Here is an 18,524-nt window from a genome sequence, read left to right as displayed (position 1 = left end):
TCAAGCATAAATCGGCCGATATGGCTGCAATTTCACCTTCGATATTCATACAGAGTTCGTCAATCGTCGCTGGGTTGTGGGCATAGACTATAAACTTGACGTAGCCTCACAGGAAATGGTCTAACGGCGTCAAATCCCGAAACCGAGGTGCCACTGGGCCATTTCGTGAGATAACACGTTCACCAAGCTTGATTTTCAATAAATCGATTGTGACATTCGCTTTGTGGCTTGTGACACCGTCCTATTAGAACTACTTATTGTCCAAGTCCATATCATCCGATCCGGGTCAAAAATATTCGGTAGCTTTAGCGATACCCATTCATAGTAACATGCCGGTCTTGTACTTTCACAGGAATAAAGAATTTCATTAATATGCCGTTTTTGTTTTATTTAAAAAAAAAAACTTTTGTAGCGCAGTATTGAAAAACCCGCTCTTAAAGTAGAGGCCACTGACTCCAAATTTCGGTAGTCAAATTTAATAATTTCGACTCGTTGTTGGATCGTATATCTTTCCATGATGAATTGGCAGACATCGCTGAGGAGAAATGTCAAAAGAGCGAGAAAAAATATGGCGTCGTTTGCTGTCCCTATCGGTCTACTTTTGTAGCGTTCCTATTGAAAAAAGGAAAATGCTGCATCACAGAAATATTCTGCCCGAAGTTAAATATTGGAACACATCAATTAAGCGATACGTTCGGTAAAAAATCAACCAAATGCCAAAAATGACCAAAATGAGATATAGACATTGCTGCTTGGTCCAGTGGACCCTGAAAAATTCGCTAAATCACCGATTTTAAAAATTTGGACCTCATCAGGTGATCTCTCGGACGCATACCTCATGATATAAACATTTCGTCAAAATTCAGTATGTTTGTTAATGTAATTGAAGGGTGAATTTTAGAGCACGATAAAATTGTAAAATTTTTTTCTCACTGCAGATAAATCGACGAAATTTTGTGTACTCAATGAAAATTGTTCGTGCTAGATGATAGATATTTTTTCACGGCTCATTTATTTAAGTAATAATAGTTTACATACATTTTTGTTAAACAATTAAAAATTTTCATGCCTTCTTCCCGGTCAAAAAAATTTGCAAACTATGTGACACAACGCGGAAAACGTTCACCTTTAATAATTTGCAAAAACCAATTTGTTCATTTATGCCATTCCGAAAATATTGAACTTTTTGTCTCCCATTGTCTCTGCCGCAGATTAAGAGATACGATTTTTTGTTACTTTTATACATAACAATTGTTATACATATAATACTTTACCATTGTTATAATAAATATATAACAAATAGGTATGACATAAAATAACCTAAAATTTAATTAAATGTTAAGTAATTTGTGCGATATTTTTAGAAATTTCTTATGAAATTTCCCATTTTCAATCATATACTACTGTGATCAAATTGAAAGTATTTTTTTAATTTACACTTTGCGTGTTTTTCGAATCAGTAAATTTTTTTTCTGTAATACTATGTTCGGACCGACATTGAAAACATCTTGAAAACACATTTGTGGGTTATGGAATCTAAGTCATTCGGACCGACAATGTGTGTTTTCCATGAGTTTTCACTGACAACTCACAAATTAATTTGTTTGTATTTTTTCTTTTCCATTTTTCAATACCAATAGGGGGATTCTCTTGCTCTTGCAAGATTTCACGATGACACAAAATGCAAAAATCCTATACCGAAATGTGCAAGGCCAAGTAAGCACCAATTGCAGAATCTAGTGATATATGAACAGTTGATTCGGCCAATTTATTGAGAATGACTATTGTGCATGACTATTTTTTTATATTTTATTGTGAATTAGCAATTGCAAATAATTTTCTGCGTGTGTTTGTTGTTGTGCTGTTGCACCAAAAGGAAAATTCTGCAATCCGTGCGCCGCGCAAGGGTTTTGCAAGAGCAAGAGAATCCCCCTAATATGACAATATCAAGTGACAGCTGTATTTGTATTTTGAATGTAAGCAAATATCAATTGACAATTTAGAGCCTGCAAAATATATCTTCTAATAAAATCGAGTAAACTAGAGCAGACGCCGATTATAATGAGTGAAATGTAAGTTTCAACGAAAGCTGGTTTTCAATGTGTTTTCGTTTGACAGATTTTACATGGACGAAAACACAAGTTTTAGGGCGAAAACCAGTTTTTCCCACGAAAACATGTTTTCATTGTCGGTCCAAACATAGTATAAGTTGGTAGTTATATCCAAATAACTAAATTTCATGTCAAAATATTTATTAGTATTTGAGATACGCGTCGTTTTGTGAGGCACTAAAAGCGAATTCTTCGATTTTTACTATGTCACCACATTTTCAACTAATATCGTGTCGCAACCACCGCATTCGCCTGATTTACATTCGGGTAACTTCTGGCTAATCAGCAAATTCACATGACCATTCCGAGAACACCGTTTTGACTTAATCGCAGATATAAAAGCTGAATCAAAGAAAGCTCTGATGGCCATAACGATGGAGGATTTTTCCAAGTGCAATGTTGACTGAAAAATTCGTTGGCCTGAGTGTATTGCAGCAAGAAGGGTTTACTTGGGGGGAGATGAAATAGACAAAATTCACCTTTCAATTTGATGACAGTATGTAGTATAATATTTTCCACACTTGAATCACCATTTGAGAAAATTTTTTTTTTATTTCTATTTTGTGTTTTTTTTTTTTATTTCTATTGCTTTATTCAGGCGCCTGCTTAGAGTGGGATGTCGCGAAGAAACTTCACTCAGCTGCAATTACGAAATTTTTGATGTGAAACATCTATAGGCGCGGGTAAACAAGAGTTTCGCCGTGGCGATCGCCACGCTATATTACGTAGTAGTCTATACGTAGTCTATATGTAGCATATATGTATATAGTATATACATATGTATATATTTCTACGCGGCTTGCAAAAATCTGTGCCGAAATGTATGCAAGCTCATCCATAAACATACATATTTACGCTGGTTTGCTGGAGAGGCTGTTACAGCGGCAAGGGAAGCAGTGGCAATTGACGACCGTTCGTTTGTGTTTTCGGCACAGCTCGGATTTTCTACCAACAACATAATGTTGTGATGCTTTGTCGTCGCGTCAGTTCTTCGACACATTGAAGTGCTGAACACAATGTTCGCGACACGACATGGCAGCACGACAGTGAACTGAAAATGGCGTCCTACTACAAGGCCATTTGTGAGAAGGCAGCAACATAACATTGGCCGGCATGTACACAAGACAACACAGCTGTACATTTTGCATGTACACAATTTCGTTGTGGCCATACTAATACCTTGCGCTTCAATGCAATTTTAATATTTCGTTCAAAGTGAAGATTTATATGCAAAAAATAAGTAAATAGGTATATTTATTTGTTTTAAATTATCAATTGTTATTGCAAATAATATAATAGAGCTATTTTATGCTTTTATTTGTAAAATAACGTCAAGTTTGTTAGAGCTTTGAATAATTTTACATTTTACATAATACATAGTTGCATCACCACTCTACCTCCTCTTTCTACCTTCCATTCTACTGTCGTCCTACTGTCGTTGGCAAATATAAGAATATATTGAAGTTAGCGAGAGCGACAAAAATTTTTAAATAAATAAAATAAAATCAAATAAAATATAATAAAATGAAATAAATAAATATAATAAAATCAAATAAAACATAATAAATCAAATAAATAAAATCAAATAAATAAATAAAATAACAAAAACACATGCCAATAACAGATGATCATCCGACGTTGACATGATGACCGTTCGCTACGACCTCAAAACTAAACTGTTGTTTGACGTTAATTTGAACATTTGCGGGCAAAACATTGAACATCACTAACATATATGCACTGTTTGACGCAATTATTTGATCGTCTCCAGGGCACTTTCGACAAAACGTGAGCTTCGCTATTGGTTGTATGTGACAACGGAGATTTCGCATGGAGCAATAAGTGTACGCATTTACATACAAAGTTGTGTGTAGACAAATTTACAAATATTATACGTATGGTATGTCATATTTGCTTACATGCACACATAATTATGTATATTGATATGTACGTGAATTTGCGCGACCGCTTGGTCTTTTAATATGTCATCAAACATAAGTATAATGCCCAGCAAATAAATATGTAAAGCAATTGTTGTTTTTGTAGAACAATGTTTCAGTTTTTGGTTGGTGACATATTCACATCATTTGCATTATTTGTTTTTCTTTCGTTTCTGTTTCATTTCTGCGAATTCTCAACTATTTTGTGTGACTTCCCAATAAACCTTTCCATAAGCGAACGGCAATAGAGTTATAGAATAAGCTTATTGTAACGATTTTTCGAAAACGTTTAATAAGCATATTTATGAAGGGTTTATTTGATTATAAAATAATAATACTTTTATAAACGTGCTTTGAAAATGATTCACATAGTAACAACATAACAAATATGATTGTAATTGACTTAGGCCTCGCTATAGTTTTGTAGCTCTGTTGTGTACATGAAACTTAAAAAACTTACGCTCGCTACAGTTTTGCAACAACACTTGCAACAGACTTAGGCTCAATACAGTTTCCAAAGCTTATTGTTTCGTTTACCGTTATTCTGTCGCGCCGTTGTTAACGTCTTCACATTTTTCATTGTCATTGCAAAATTTTATACGAAATGAATACGGTGAGAGTGAACATAATATCTTAAAATAATTTAAAATGCCATATAAAATAAAACAGTGTGTTCGTAATGAGTCTAGTGAAGATGTTAGTTTGTTAAGTGCAAAAAAGAAAAAAAGAATAATGAAGATGAGGATATTGCAACCAGCTCCAGTCAAAATGATTTTAGTGAAACAAATATTATTTAACAATAAAACATATACAATTAACAATAAAAACAAGTAAGGAAGAGCTAAGTTCGGGTGTCACCGAACATTTTATACTCTCGCATGATAAAGTGATAATCGAGATTTCATTATACGTCATTTACATATTTTTCAAATACCGTATTTTTGTAAAGTTTTATTCCGCTATCATCATTGGTTCCTAATGTATGTATATATTATACAGAAAAGGCATCAGATGGAATTCCAAATGGCGTTATATTGGAATAAGGCGTGCTTGTGAACCGATTTCACCCATATTTCGTACATGTCATCAGGGTGTTAAGAAAATATTATATACCGAATTTCATTGAAATCGGTCTAGTAGTTCCTGATATATGGTTTTTGGTCCATAAGTGGGCGATGCCACGCCCATTTTCAATTTTTAAAAAAGCCTGAGTGCAGCTTCCTTCTGCCATTTCTTCCGTAAAATTTAGTGTTTCTGACGTTTTTTGTTAGTCGGTTAACGCACTTTTTGTGATTTTCAACATAACCTTTATATGGGAGGTGGTCGTGGTTATTATCCGATTTCTTCCATTTTGAACTGTATATGGAAATGCCTGAGGAAAACGACTGTGTAGAGTTTGGTTGACATAGCTATAGTAGTTTCCGAGATATGTAAAAAAAACTTAGTAGGGGGCGGGGCCACGCCCACTTTTCCAAAAAAAATTGCGTCAAAATATGCCCCTCCCTAATACGATCCTTTGTGCCAAATTTCACTTTAATATCTTTATTTATGGCTTAGTTATGACATATTATAGGTTTTCGGTTTTCGCCATTTTGTGGGCGTGGCAGTGGGCCGACTTTGCCCATCTTCGAACTTAACCTTTATATGGAGCCAAGGAATACGTGTACCAAGTTTCATCATGATATCTCAATTTTTACTCAAGTTACAGCTTGCACGGACGGACGGACGGACAGACAGACATCCGGATTTCGACTCTACTCGTCACCCTGATCACTTTGGTATCTATAACCCTATATCTGACTGTTTTAGTTTTAGGACTTATAAACAACCGTTATGTGAACAAAACTATAATACTCTCCTTAGCAACATTGTTGCGAGAGTATAAAAAATTAGCTCAACTGTAATCTCAAATGAAATGAAATAAAAGAGAAATAACAATACAACAATTTAAAAACGCTTACTATTTTTCACAAGCTTATAAAAATTTCGCTAAACTAAGCTTATTCTAAGCATGTTTAGAAAACTATTCTTTCAGTAAGCTTGTTCTATAATTAGACTTCTAAGCTTGTTGTATACTTCGACTATTAAGCTTATAGCGAGGGATCGTTTTTCTTTATTCTATAATTATTAAAAAGCCTTTCACAACAGTAGTCACTACAGTTTCCTAAGCATAAGGCTTAGGGCAGCAAGCTTGTTACAAGTTATTTCCAAAGCGTTTTGGTATGTTGGGTTTTGGTTCAAATACTCTGCGTTGGTCGTTAAAAAGTTAAGACTATACTTCACAGGATCATTTCTGTAGTCAGTCTTCATTTACGTTCTTTGCAAATCGAAAGTATTAGCACCTGCGATGAGGAGGTATATCGTTTTATCTGACAGCGTGAGGTTTATGAATTTCATTTCTAATTTTGTCTTGTGGCATATTAGAAATGATGTTTCCTCGATGTAGTGATGAGCGAAGTAGCGATTTTTTAGTTTCATGGCTACTTTTCTTAATAACATAGATATTTTAAATAGTTCTACGCAGTCACCGACTAAACCTCGTTTTAAGCAGTTGAGTTAGCGTCTTTCTCTGAGTTTATAGCTATTCATATAGCTCTCTTTTGGTGTTCTTTTTTTTTTATTTGCACTACGGTCTGCTTACTTTAAGTAACGCGATTAATACTTATTTTAAGTGAGAAATATAATCCAATACTTATATCAGTGTATTATAACTTTTCCACTATGCCTCCGGCGGGCTTCCAGTTCGGGGACAACAGGTTTGCTGCGCTGGCCCAAGGTCCCCAACCAAAACGTAAAAAATCGTATCAAAAACTGCAAGATGCTTTTCCTGGCTTACCGCCAATAAAAAGTGATGATCCAAAGTATATTGTGATTAAATCCGACGAGAATTCTACACCCCTTTCGAAGGTTTCTTGTTTTCGTGTTTACAATGCCTTACTTACCGTGAGCAAGGATATAAACAAAATTAGTGAATTACGCGACGGCAGCCTATTACTGCTAGTGAAAAATAAGCAAGTAGCAGAAAAGTTTATAAAAACGAAATTGGAAGAATGTGGTTTTGAAATTAAAACAGTTGTAAAATATATTTAATAGAAACAAAATACCACAGCCAATGTTTAAAATTGAATTGTTGCCGAATTCGAATCAGCTTAAAAAAAATGAGACCCATCCAATATATAATTTGAAATATTTGCTGCATCGTAGAGTAACTGTGGAAGAACCACATAAAAGAAACGGTCCGGTACAATGTACTAACTGCCAAGAATATGGGCATACTAAATCATATTGCACTCTACGAAGTGTTTGTGTGGTATGTGGTGATTTACATCCCACTTCCAAATGCACTCTTAAGAAAGAAGAATTAAATAAAAAATGCAGCAATTGTGGAGGAAATCACACTGCTAACTACAGGGGTTGTCCTGTATATAAAGATTTGAAATCGAAGTTGTCACAGGGCATTCAAGCACGTCGTAACCAAATGTTACAAACACCCCGTAATGATATTATAATAACCTCAGAGAAAAGTTCAAAACCTATTACTTCTACCAATAATAATATGCAAGGAAGCTATGCTAATGTGGTGAAAGGCAACACAAATGCAACTGCCGCAAAATCCTCCAAATGGAGGTATTGAAACTATGATTATAAATCTTACACAGTGTATGACACAATTTATGTCTAGCATGCAAAACATGATCCAGGATTTAATAAAATCACAAAATCAAATGCTGCAAAATTTATTAAGTAAAAAATGAGCTTACTAAATATATGTATATGGAATGCTAACGGTGTTAACCAACATAAATTAGAGATTATTAGATTTCTGTCTGAAAAAAACATAGATGTAATGCTTATATCAGAAACTCATTTAACAAATAAAAATAATTTCAATATACCGGGATTTAGACTATATGTTACAAATCATCCGGATGGAAAAGCACATGGTGGTACGGCAGTGTTGATTAGAAATCGTTTAAGCCATTATGCTCTAGAATCTCATGCTACACCACAGTTACAAGCTACAACAATATCACTAAAAAATCGGGGTTGTGACCTAAACCTTACGGCTATATACTGTCCACCTCGTTTTAAAATTACAGAAATCGAATTTAAAGACTTTTTTGGAACACTAGGTCAAAGATTTCTAGCAGGTGGAGATTACAACGCAAAACACACGTACTGGGGCTCACGTCTTATTAATCCGAAAGGACGACAGTTGTATCAAACTGTTATAAATAGGCACAATAACCTTGAAATAATATCTCCTGGTAAGCCGACATATTGGCCTAGTGATCGTAAGAAAATACCAGATTTAATTGATTTTGCTGTAATCAAAAATATAGATAAATCGCACGTAACAGCTGATACATGTACTGATCTATCTTCTGATCATTCTCCTGTACTAATAAAGTTATTTGAACAACCCATATTCGTTAATCCAAAAGTGGGTCTAACTTCTTATAAAACGAATTGGCTAAAATATAAAAAATACGTCAGTAGCCACATTAATATTGAGTACAAAATAAATACAGAAAGTGATATTGACGAAAGTATAAGAGAAGTTAATTAATAACCAGCGCAGCTGTCTTAGCAACACCAAACAAAAGATACACTCGTAATCCGCTTGGCTTCAGAAAAATCTCTAATAGAGAAATAGAAATGCTTGTAAATGAAAAAAGGCGTGCAAGACGTGAATGGCAGATAAATCGCTCCCCTTCCACTCAGCTTCAATTGAAAGCTGCGGTACGTAAATTAAAAAAAGCGCTCAAACGTGAGGAAGAATTGAACACCGAAATGTATATAAAGAAGCTGTGTCCAAATTCAAACAAGCAAAATTCCCTTTGGAAAGCCCAAAAGTCCATGAAGCCACCAACTGACTCCAACATGCCAATACGAGACTTGGGTGGAAATTGGGCTCGAAGTGACGAGGAAAAGGCTAATTGTTTTGCAAATCACCTAGAAAAGGTATTTCAACCCAATTTGCCAAAGAATAACTTTAAGCTGTCAATCTTACCCAACACAGCTAAAGAGTCGATAGAGTCTCTTAAGACCTCACCTTCTGAAATTATTTGTATCATCAAAGAACTTAATTCAAAAAAGGCGCCGGGATATGATAATATTTCCCCAAAAATGCTAATTGAGTTACCAATTATTGCTGTAGAGGTACTCTCTTTGCTCTTCAATGCAATTCTTAGTTTCGGATACTATCCAATTTCATGGAAAAAGTCGCAGATTATCTTGATAGATAAACCTGGGAAAGACTTAACACAGCCGTCTTCATACAGACCAATCAGTCTTCTACCCTGTCTTTCAAAAGTATTTGAAAAAGTATTACTATCAAAGATAACTCCTTTCCTCCATGAAAATAATGCAATACCCATGCATCAATTCGGTTTTCGTGCGAAACATGGCACAATAGAGCAAGTAAATAGAATTACTAACGAGATAAGGAAAGCGTTTGAGCACAGGGAGTACTGTTCAGCAATATTTTTAGATGTAGCTCAGGCGTTTGATAAGGTGTGGCACGAAGGTCTTTTATACAAGATTAAAAAAATTCTACCTTTAGAACTGTATAAAACATTGGAGTCTTATTTAAAAAATAGACGATTTGTGGTAAAAGTGGGAGATTTCATATCTGATGAACGACAGATAAGGGCTGGTGTACCCCAGGGCAGTGTGTTAGGCCCAACACTATACATCATATATACAGCAGATCTTCCAACAGCTAATAATGTATTAACTTCAACTTTTGCGGATGACACAGCTATAGTGAGCCGTAACAAATGCCACATTTTAGCATCACGAATATTAGCGAAGAATTTAAGTTCTGTCGAAGAGTGGCTAGCGAACTGGCGTATAAACGTGAATGAACAGAAGTGTAAGCATATTACATTTTCGCTAAGACCAAAGATGTGCCCGGCAGTAAAAATAAACAATATATTGGTATTCACCTAGATAGAAGGCTCACGTGGAGAAAACACATCTCTAGTAAAATAACATGTATGAAGATTAGAGCTGCAAATTTAAATTGGCTTTTAAATAAAAACTCAAAACTTAGTCTAGACAACAAAGTGCTTTTGTATAATGCGGTCATAAAGCCGATTTGGATGTATGGCATTCAACTGTGGGGTACGACCTGTGCAACCAATATTGATATATTACAAAGGTTTCAATCAAAAATGCTTAGAACAATCACGTGTTCACCATGGTACATGCGTAACGAAAATATCCATAAAGACCTTGGTATCCCTATGGTAAAGAAAGAAGTAGAAGACAGCAGAATTAAATATATATCTAAACTCCGAGATCACCCAAACCCTCTGGCTAATGCTTTGGTACATTCCTGCGATCAAACACGACTTAAAAGAAGAGATATGCCAGCGTACTAAGGAGCAACGTATCACCAAAACAGCTCAATCACTTGCTTGAGCCTGTCTAGTTTTTAATTAGATTTAAGATTTTATAACTTATTGTTAGGCTTTAAGAAAAAGCAGATTCAATAAATAAAATAAAATTTTGAAAAAAAAAAAAAAAAAACGAAATGTCTTTTCAACATTGGCGCTGTTAGCGCTAGCTATCATCAACATCTTAATTGTAACAAAGGCACCATTTATGCACCGTTTTTAAACGATGTGCCTGAAAGCGAAATAATGGAAGGACTGAGTTCTTACGAAGTTTCCGCGGTTTATAAGTTCACTCGCAAAGTTGAAGGTGTTGAAGGTGTTATAAAGCCTACCGGTGTTATGCTAATATCATTCAACAGTTATTCCCTTCCAAACAAAATAAACATCGCATGGAGGATGACCTCTGTGCGACCATACGTGCCTAATCCAATGCACTGCAGGTCATGCCAAAAATTTGGTCATACGCAAAAACATTGTAAGGGTTCCCCAACATGCGAAATTTGCAATTTCCCTTCTCCACACGATAATGACTGCATCCGAGTTATGTGTGCGAATTGTTCTGGCGAGCATCGTTCTTCGGACTATAAGTGTCCAAAGTATATGCAAACCAAAGAAATTTTAAAAATAAAGACACTAGAAAAGTGCAGTATGCACGAAGCCCTTAAAAAGTATAGAGAAAATACTTCCCTCCCTTCCCTCACTGCTAGCTTTGCACAAAAGAGGTACCCTCTGTATCCAACACCCCAACCAAAATTTCAGCCATCAACAATTTCACAAAATCTAAAAATACTCATAGAATTGCTGACAATGACTTGCCTAGTACATCAAAACAAAACGCAGAGGTCACCTCTGCTCCCAACTCATCAATAAACTCTTTAACTAGAAAAAATCACTCATCAAACGCCAACAACAAACATATTTCCATCAACAAGCCTGCATCGATCAGTTCAGACTACAACAACGTCTCACATTCAGCTAAAAATATCAGCGACAACTGTACTCAACAAGCCTCTTTCTTAAATCCCAAACTTTTCAGTCCAACAACAGCCTCTCTCATTTCTAACTTAAACAACTCCTTAAACTCGCTTAATAAATATACTGACTTCAACAACACTACTACCAACACTACCGTGCAGTCTAATCCACCTAATCACGAAAATCTCTTTCCAACAACAAGCAATTCCAACTATAATCAATACTCTACTCAACATACTGAACAAATAGAAAATGACTCTGAATAAATACGCTTAGCCTTTACTCTCTTTTGAACTAGTACTCAATTGGTGACACTCAGCTTCAACTGACTGCTCATACGAGTTGATATTCTGGCTCTCTTCTGTTTTCCTTTTTCTTTTTTTTCTACATAGATCTTATGATTCCATTATTGCAATGGAATTTAAACGGCTACACTAATAATTACAATGAGCTTCAATTATTAATACAAGATCATTCCCCAGCTATTATACTCTTAAATGAAACTCACATCTCTTTCAACTTGTCGGCTTTTACTCCTAAGCAGTACATTGGCATGTTTCACAATCTTCCACATATTAGCACAGGTAAAAGAGGTATTGCGACTCTCCAATAGCCAACAAGAGGGGCAAATGCATTGAAGACGCTTTACTTTCCTCTAACTTAATATGTTTGAATAACGGATCCGCGACACACTTTTCCACTCACTCCACTTTTTCCCATGTAGATCTTACAATGTGCACCGACACACTTGCCACAGAGTGCGAATGGAGTATACTCGATCACCTGCATGGAAGCGATCACTTCCCCATTGTACTAAAATTGCACCTAGGTTCAACAACTAAAAACCACAAAATAAATAAGGTATTCAAAACTGATTACGCTGATTGGGAGAAGTTTCAGACACATTGCGAGATAAATGGCAATAATACCCCAATATCTGACAACCCTAACCAAGAAAGTGCGAGGTTAACAAAAATTATCCGTTCAGCAGCGAATGTTAGCATTCCTCATACAAAGCCAACAGCAAGTTCAAAGAGTGTTCCTTGGTGGAATAAAGAAATCGCTGAATTGCGGGCAAAAAAACAGACAGCTTGGTATGAATACAAACGCGCTCGATCACTAGTCAACTTAATATCTTTCAGGAAAGCCAATGCTCTTTCCGTCGTTCCGCGAAACAGGCCAAGCGTAAATGTTTTCAGGATTTCACAAGCAAAATAAATCCTTCGTCTAGTCCTAAGTTAATATGGAACGCTTTAAAAAAACTTTCTGGAGTGCCTAGAAATCTAACCATTCAATGCGTAAAGGGGCCAACAGGTTTGGTAACCAATCCATCCGATATTTCTGAGTTATTTGCAAACCACTATTCTGAAACAAGCTCAGATATTTCATTCAGCAGTTTCAAACCTCTAAAACCACCACACTGTCCGACACTTCCTACTCTGTCTCCCCTCTTTCTTTTTCTGCTAAACAAATAGAAACCAGCATTTCACTGTCTGAATTCGAGTTCGTTGCATCTACCGTTAAGGGTAAGTCCCCGGGGCAAGATAAAATTTCTTATCCAATTATCAGACATATGCTAAAAAGCCTCAAGCTCCGATTGGTAAAGATTTATAACAAAATTTTCAATACTGGTGTCTACCCCCAATTTTGGAAAACGTCCTGTGTCATACCAATACTTAAACCACACAAATCCTCCGATGAACTTGCTAACTATAGGCCGATTTCCCTCCTTCCATGTATGGGCAAAATTTTGGAAAAGATCGTGGCTAACCGCTTGATGTGGTATGCTCAGCGAAACAAGTTCATATCACCGAATCAAGTCGCCTACAAAAAAGGTCAAGGCACGTTAGATGCTTTAATCCAACTAGACTACTTCATTACTAACGCTTTGTCCAGCAAAAACCACGTGTCCGTACTATCTCTGGACTTTCACAGAGCTTTCGACAAAATTGGAGCCCATATTATTATTCGACAACTAAGAAAATGGAAAATAGGCCCGAATATGATACGTTTTATTACTAACATTCTCACAAACAGAAAACTCAAAGTCAACGTAAATGGTTTTCTTTCTTCAACACTCCCGCTTTCTAATGGTACGCCGCAAGGCTCACCTCTTTCAGCCCTCCTTTTTATCATTGCTTTCGATGATATTAGTAGGATGATAAAAAATTACAAAGGAGTAGAGCACCAGACTATGCTGACGATGTCCTAATCTATACAAAGGTCTCTGACGTTAATTTAGCTCAATCCTTATTTACTAATATACTCGCCAGAATTGAGACTTGGTCACTGGAGTCTGGTGCTTCACTTTCCTTAGACAAAACACATATCCTTCATGTATGTAGGAAGCAAAATTGCAACGGTATTTCACAAACCCACAACCAAACTAACATCGAATGTAAAACACAGCTGAAAATACTAGGATTAATTTTTGACTCTAATTATAATTTTAATGCTCACTGTAAATATGTAAGAAACTCGTTAATGTCACGATTAAATATTGTTAAATATCTCTCGTCTAAGCATTCATTTATTCATCCGAACACACTAGTCAATGTTGTCAGAGCTTTGCTAACTTCAAAAATAGATTATGGGCTCCCCATCTATGGCAATTGCTCCAAAAGCAGTATCAACCTTTTAAATGCACCTTACCATTGCGCAATACGGCGAAGTCTCCGGGCCTTTCCAACCTCACCAATAAAAACGATAATGGCTGAATCTGGTTTACCAACTATTCAAAATAAAATTATAGATTCTTCGCTTCAAATTCTTGCGAAAACGGCTGAGAACACCAACCCATTACTAAATACAACTATCACGCATGCCACGAAAAAAAGAAAAATTCCAAGAATACAATCGGCTATTTCGAGATGCTTAAGTTTCGCTGCAGAAAATAATATTTTACGTAACGCAACACGCAAATTCACCACTCGACATCCGCCCTGTCTGATCAATGATAAAATACTACAGAATAAGCTTATGTTTTTGTCCAAGCAAAACACACCAAACGAAGTCTTTCAACAAACCTTTGCTGAACTGGAATCTAATTACTCAAATAATGGCTGGAAGTTATTGTTTACGGATGGCTCCAAGTCCATCGATTCCACTTCGTTAGCAGTTGTCACTGCCACAGGAGAAACTATTTGCAATTGGCTTCTTCCCTCAACGACCTCTGTATTTACCGCTGAAGGATCTGCTATCCTTCATGCAGTTAATTACGCAAAAAAGACTAAAGGAAAGTTCCTCATCTGTACAGACAGCAAATCGTGTATGTCTGCAATAACGTCTCCTTCCAATCGCAATCCCATAATAGAAGTTATCAGAGACGCGGTCATTGTTGCCCCTCAGAAAATCCAAGTAATGTGGATCCCTGGCCATGCTGGTATTACAGGCAACCACTTTGCAGACCTCGCTGCGAAAAATGTAGCCAGGACTCCTGCCTTAACATACTACGTCTCATCCAAGCAAGACATTCTTAACCTTATTAAGCACAAAAGGCATCAAAAAAACGCAAGCGAATGGAAAACATTTAAACATCACTACGCGGTCATAATCGTATAATCTACTCGTCAACAGTTCCAACTAGCGCAATGAAGACATATACTCGATTAAGGATTGGACACACTATCATAACACACGCCCACTTACTATCGGGTAAAAGCCCATCCATTTGCCCCCTTTGCGATGACACCGCTACTGTCAAACACTTACTCACACTCTGTCCGATGCTTCACCCAACAGCAAGCAACTCTGGCAACATTGATCTCATAAAACTACTAAGTGAACCTTCAGAAAAAAACGTGATGATTGTATATAGATTCTTAAAAACCAACGATTTGTTAAAATATATTTAAGCAACTTACATCTTTACTAACCCTTAGCAATTAGAATTTTTCACCTAGTTATAATTACAAGACGGCTGAAGGCCTCGTAGCCAGTGCTGCGTTTATGTATTTATATAATAAAATTCTTTTTGTTATATGAATTATTATAAATAAATAAATAAAAATAAATAAATAGTTCTAACCTGCAATTAAGCCAAAACAAAAATATGTAATCCGAAATAAAAGAATTTAATTTTAATGCAATACCTTAAATTTTCCATAAATTAAAACGGAATAATTTGTATATTGAACAATATGATATATGTAGGTATCTTTTTTACAAATTTTGCATTTTGCATGAGTTTCACTTATTGCTTCGAAAAATTGCCACATTTCACTTCGTTTTTTATTTATTTTAAAAGACATTTTCACAATATTCAATAAATGAAAAAAAAATTCGAATTCAAAATGTTTATTTTAAGCAATTGTTCAACGGAATTAAATAAAACGCAATACACATATATTTTCACAGTGAAAATATATTCAAAATCAAAATTTCTGCGTCTAACCACAAACAATCACCACATATATTCACAGTGAATAAAGAAGTATTCAAAATCACAATTTCTACTTCTAACACCAAAAAAATCACCACATGCAATTATTGTTCATAATCTTGTGCCAATTTTAAATTTCATTCACAGTGAAGAAAAATCACCTATCACTGATATTTTGGGCTAGCAATAGCAGTGACTATAAGCGATTTTTCAATCACAGTGATAAAATCACCGGTGGTGAAATATCGGTCATCACTACTTCGATGATCGCACGGTTACAACGGATAAAATGACTTCTGAGTGGTGATTTTAATGAATATATTCCAAGGTTTTATACAAATAATCATCATAATCCAATTGTAAATGTTATAGATATCAATCCATCAGAACCCAGAAATGACAATTGATTTGGACTTTGCTTTATAAAGTGTGCACAATAAGTTTATAAAATGTGAATTTAAGAAAGTGTTGGTCACTCCACCATATTTTTATCCTTTCCCTTTCGCTAATTTTCTTTCATACAAAATGATATGCGTTTCTTGGAATATCAGTAAGAAGTTTAACTTCTTCAACTAAGAAGTTTAACTTCTTCCGCTCGTAGGGACTCCCCGTACCAGTTTTTAGTAAACCTATATTAATTAAATATTTAGGTAATAATGCATGCATAATTGAGCATTCTCGGTATTAAATGAGAAATATAATCCTAATTTCAATGTAAAGAAATGTACGCCTACAGATTCGTTTAATTTCTATGCGCATGCGCAACCGACTCGGCATATAATTTATATATGATCGGTAGATATTTGGTATCAAAGCATGTACTTAGTATATACATAAGTATGTATGTATGTACATATATTAAAATTTACTTACATACATATGTATTTCATGAAGAATCCATAAAATCATTAAAAATATGTAATAGAGTAAAGTTTGTATTATTACCCAAATAATTAATATAAGTTTAAGGTAATTAGTTTTAAATTATACATTTACATTAAAAGTTTTGATATCATCTTAACAGATCTAGATTATGTGTGCATGTAAACATAGAGCGCGACAGACTGCAAGCGACATCTGTCAAATATTAAAATACACACGTTCTTACGGACACAGTTATGTAGATGTGCAGCTGCTTCAATAACTGTGTCTCTAAGAACTTGTGTATTTTAATATTTGACAGATGTCGTTTGCAGTCTGTCGCGCTCTATGTGTGTTAGAGCCGCTGGAGTTGCCATTTATAAAAACAACAATACTTCACATATTACTACATTTAACATGGATCTATCAGTCCAAAATGCTACAGAAATTCATGTCTCTCAAACACCCATTCGCGATATGTGTGCTTCACATGTTAAATTAGAAGTTGAAAGTGAATTAATTATGATTGTTGTGTACATTTCACTTAATAAAAAATAAATGATATTATTTCATTTTTACATGAGCGGTTATTTCCATACAGTTGCATTTCAATAATTTTTAAAGCAGATAAAGATAAACTACCATTGATTTTGGCTGGGGATTTCAATGTTAATTTAGCAAAAAAATGAATCAATGCCATTAATATCGTTCCTCCAAGAAGAATTTCATTTGGAAATAAACAACAATCCGAGAGAATGTGCTACAAGATATGGAACAACAATAGATGCTGTATTTATTAGATATCTTGATAATGTGATGTCTAATACTTTTGTAACATACTTCAGTTATCATCGACCAATTGTCACAGTAATACCGTCAGAGGCAATTTCGAACGTAACTGTTACGGAAGTCACTGATGAAAATAATTGAGTTGATTTTAAACAAATATTTGGGTACAATTTTGTGTATAAAGAAAATAAATGTTTATTGAATAAACTCTCTCTCATAATTTTCTGGAAAAAATTCATAAGATTATATTTTTTCATTGTGTACCATATTTAGTTCCTGTCATAATATGTAACCTATAATTGTATAAAATAATTTCGATGTTTCACATCTGCCAGCTGTCAACTGACAGTTCACTCTTTTTTTTATTTTTGTATTCCGATGCAGCTACAAATCTTGTTCAAGTTCAAGATTTTGCTTTAACACATATATTTTCAGAGCTAAATTCTGATCTATTTTACAAAATATCGGGTGATTTTTTAAGAGCTTGATAACTTTTTTTTTAAAAAAAAACGCATAAAATGTGCAAAATCTCATCGGTTCTTTATTTGAAACGTTAGATTGGTTCATGACATTTACTTTTTGAAGATAATTTCATTTAAATGTTGACCGCGGCTGCGTCTTAGGTGGTCCATTCGGAAAGTCCAATTTTGGGCAACTTTTTCGAGCATTTCGGCCGGAATAGCCCGAATTTCTTCGGAAATGTTGTCTTCCAAAGCTGGAATAGTTGCTGGCTTATTTCTGTAGACTTTAGACTTGACGTAGCCCCACAAAAAATAGTCTAAAGGCGTTAAATCGCATGATCTTGCTGGCCAACTGCCCATGCATCCCGAAAAATGCACTGTTTGGTGTGGTTTGTACGCTGGTGGAATCATTGGACCGTATTTTTTCAAAGATGCTGTTGGACGCAACGTTACGGTGAATGGCGATCGCTATCGTTCGATGCTAACAAACTTTTTGTTGCCAAAAATGGAAGAACTGAACTTGGTTGACATGTGGTTTCAACAAGATGGCGCTACATGCCACACAGCTCGCGATTCTATGGCCATTTTGAGGGAAAACTTCG

The 18,524-nt window shown here is 35.3% G+C and overlaps 1 protein-coding gene and 1 pseudogene across 8 annotated transcripts in view; both read left to right on the top strand.

Moving 5' to 3' along the window:
• Positions 1–18,524, top strand: part of LOC126763884 (cadherin-86C) — a 182,583-nt gene that overhangs the window by 49,278 nt on the left and 114,781 nt on the right. The gene's annotated exons all lie outside the window — the stretch shown is intronic.
• On the top strand, positions 6,320–6,513 carry LOC126764745 (small nucleolar RNA U3; annotated as a pseudogene).

The sequence above is a fragment of the Bactrocera neohumeralis genome, unplaced genomic scaffold (assembly GCF_024586455.1).
Source record: "Bactrocera neohumeralis isolate Rockhampton unplaced genomic scaffold, APGP_CSIRO_Bneo_wtdbg2-racon-allhic-juicebox.fasta_v2 cluster09, whole genome shotgun sequence".
Taxonomy (NCBI): Eukaryota; Metazoa; Arthropoda; class Insecta; order Diptera; family Tephritidae; genus Bactrocera; species Bactrocera neohumeralis.
The sequence above is the reverse complement of the archived record's forward strand: the minus strand, read 5'-3'. Positions and strand labels throughout refer to the sequence as shown.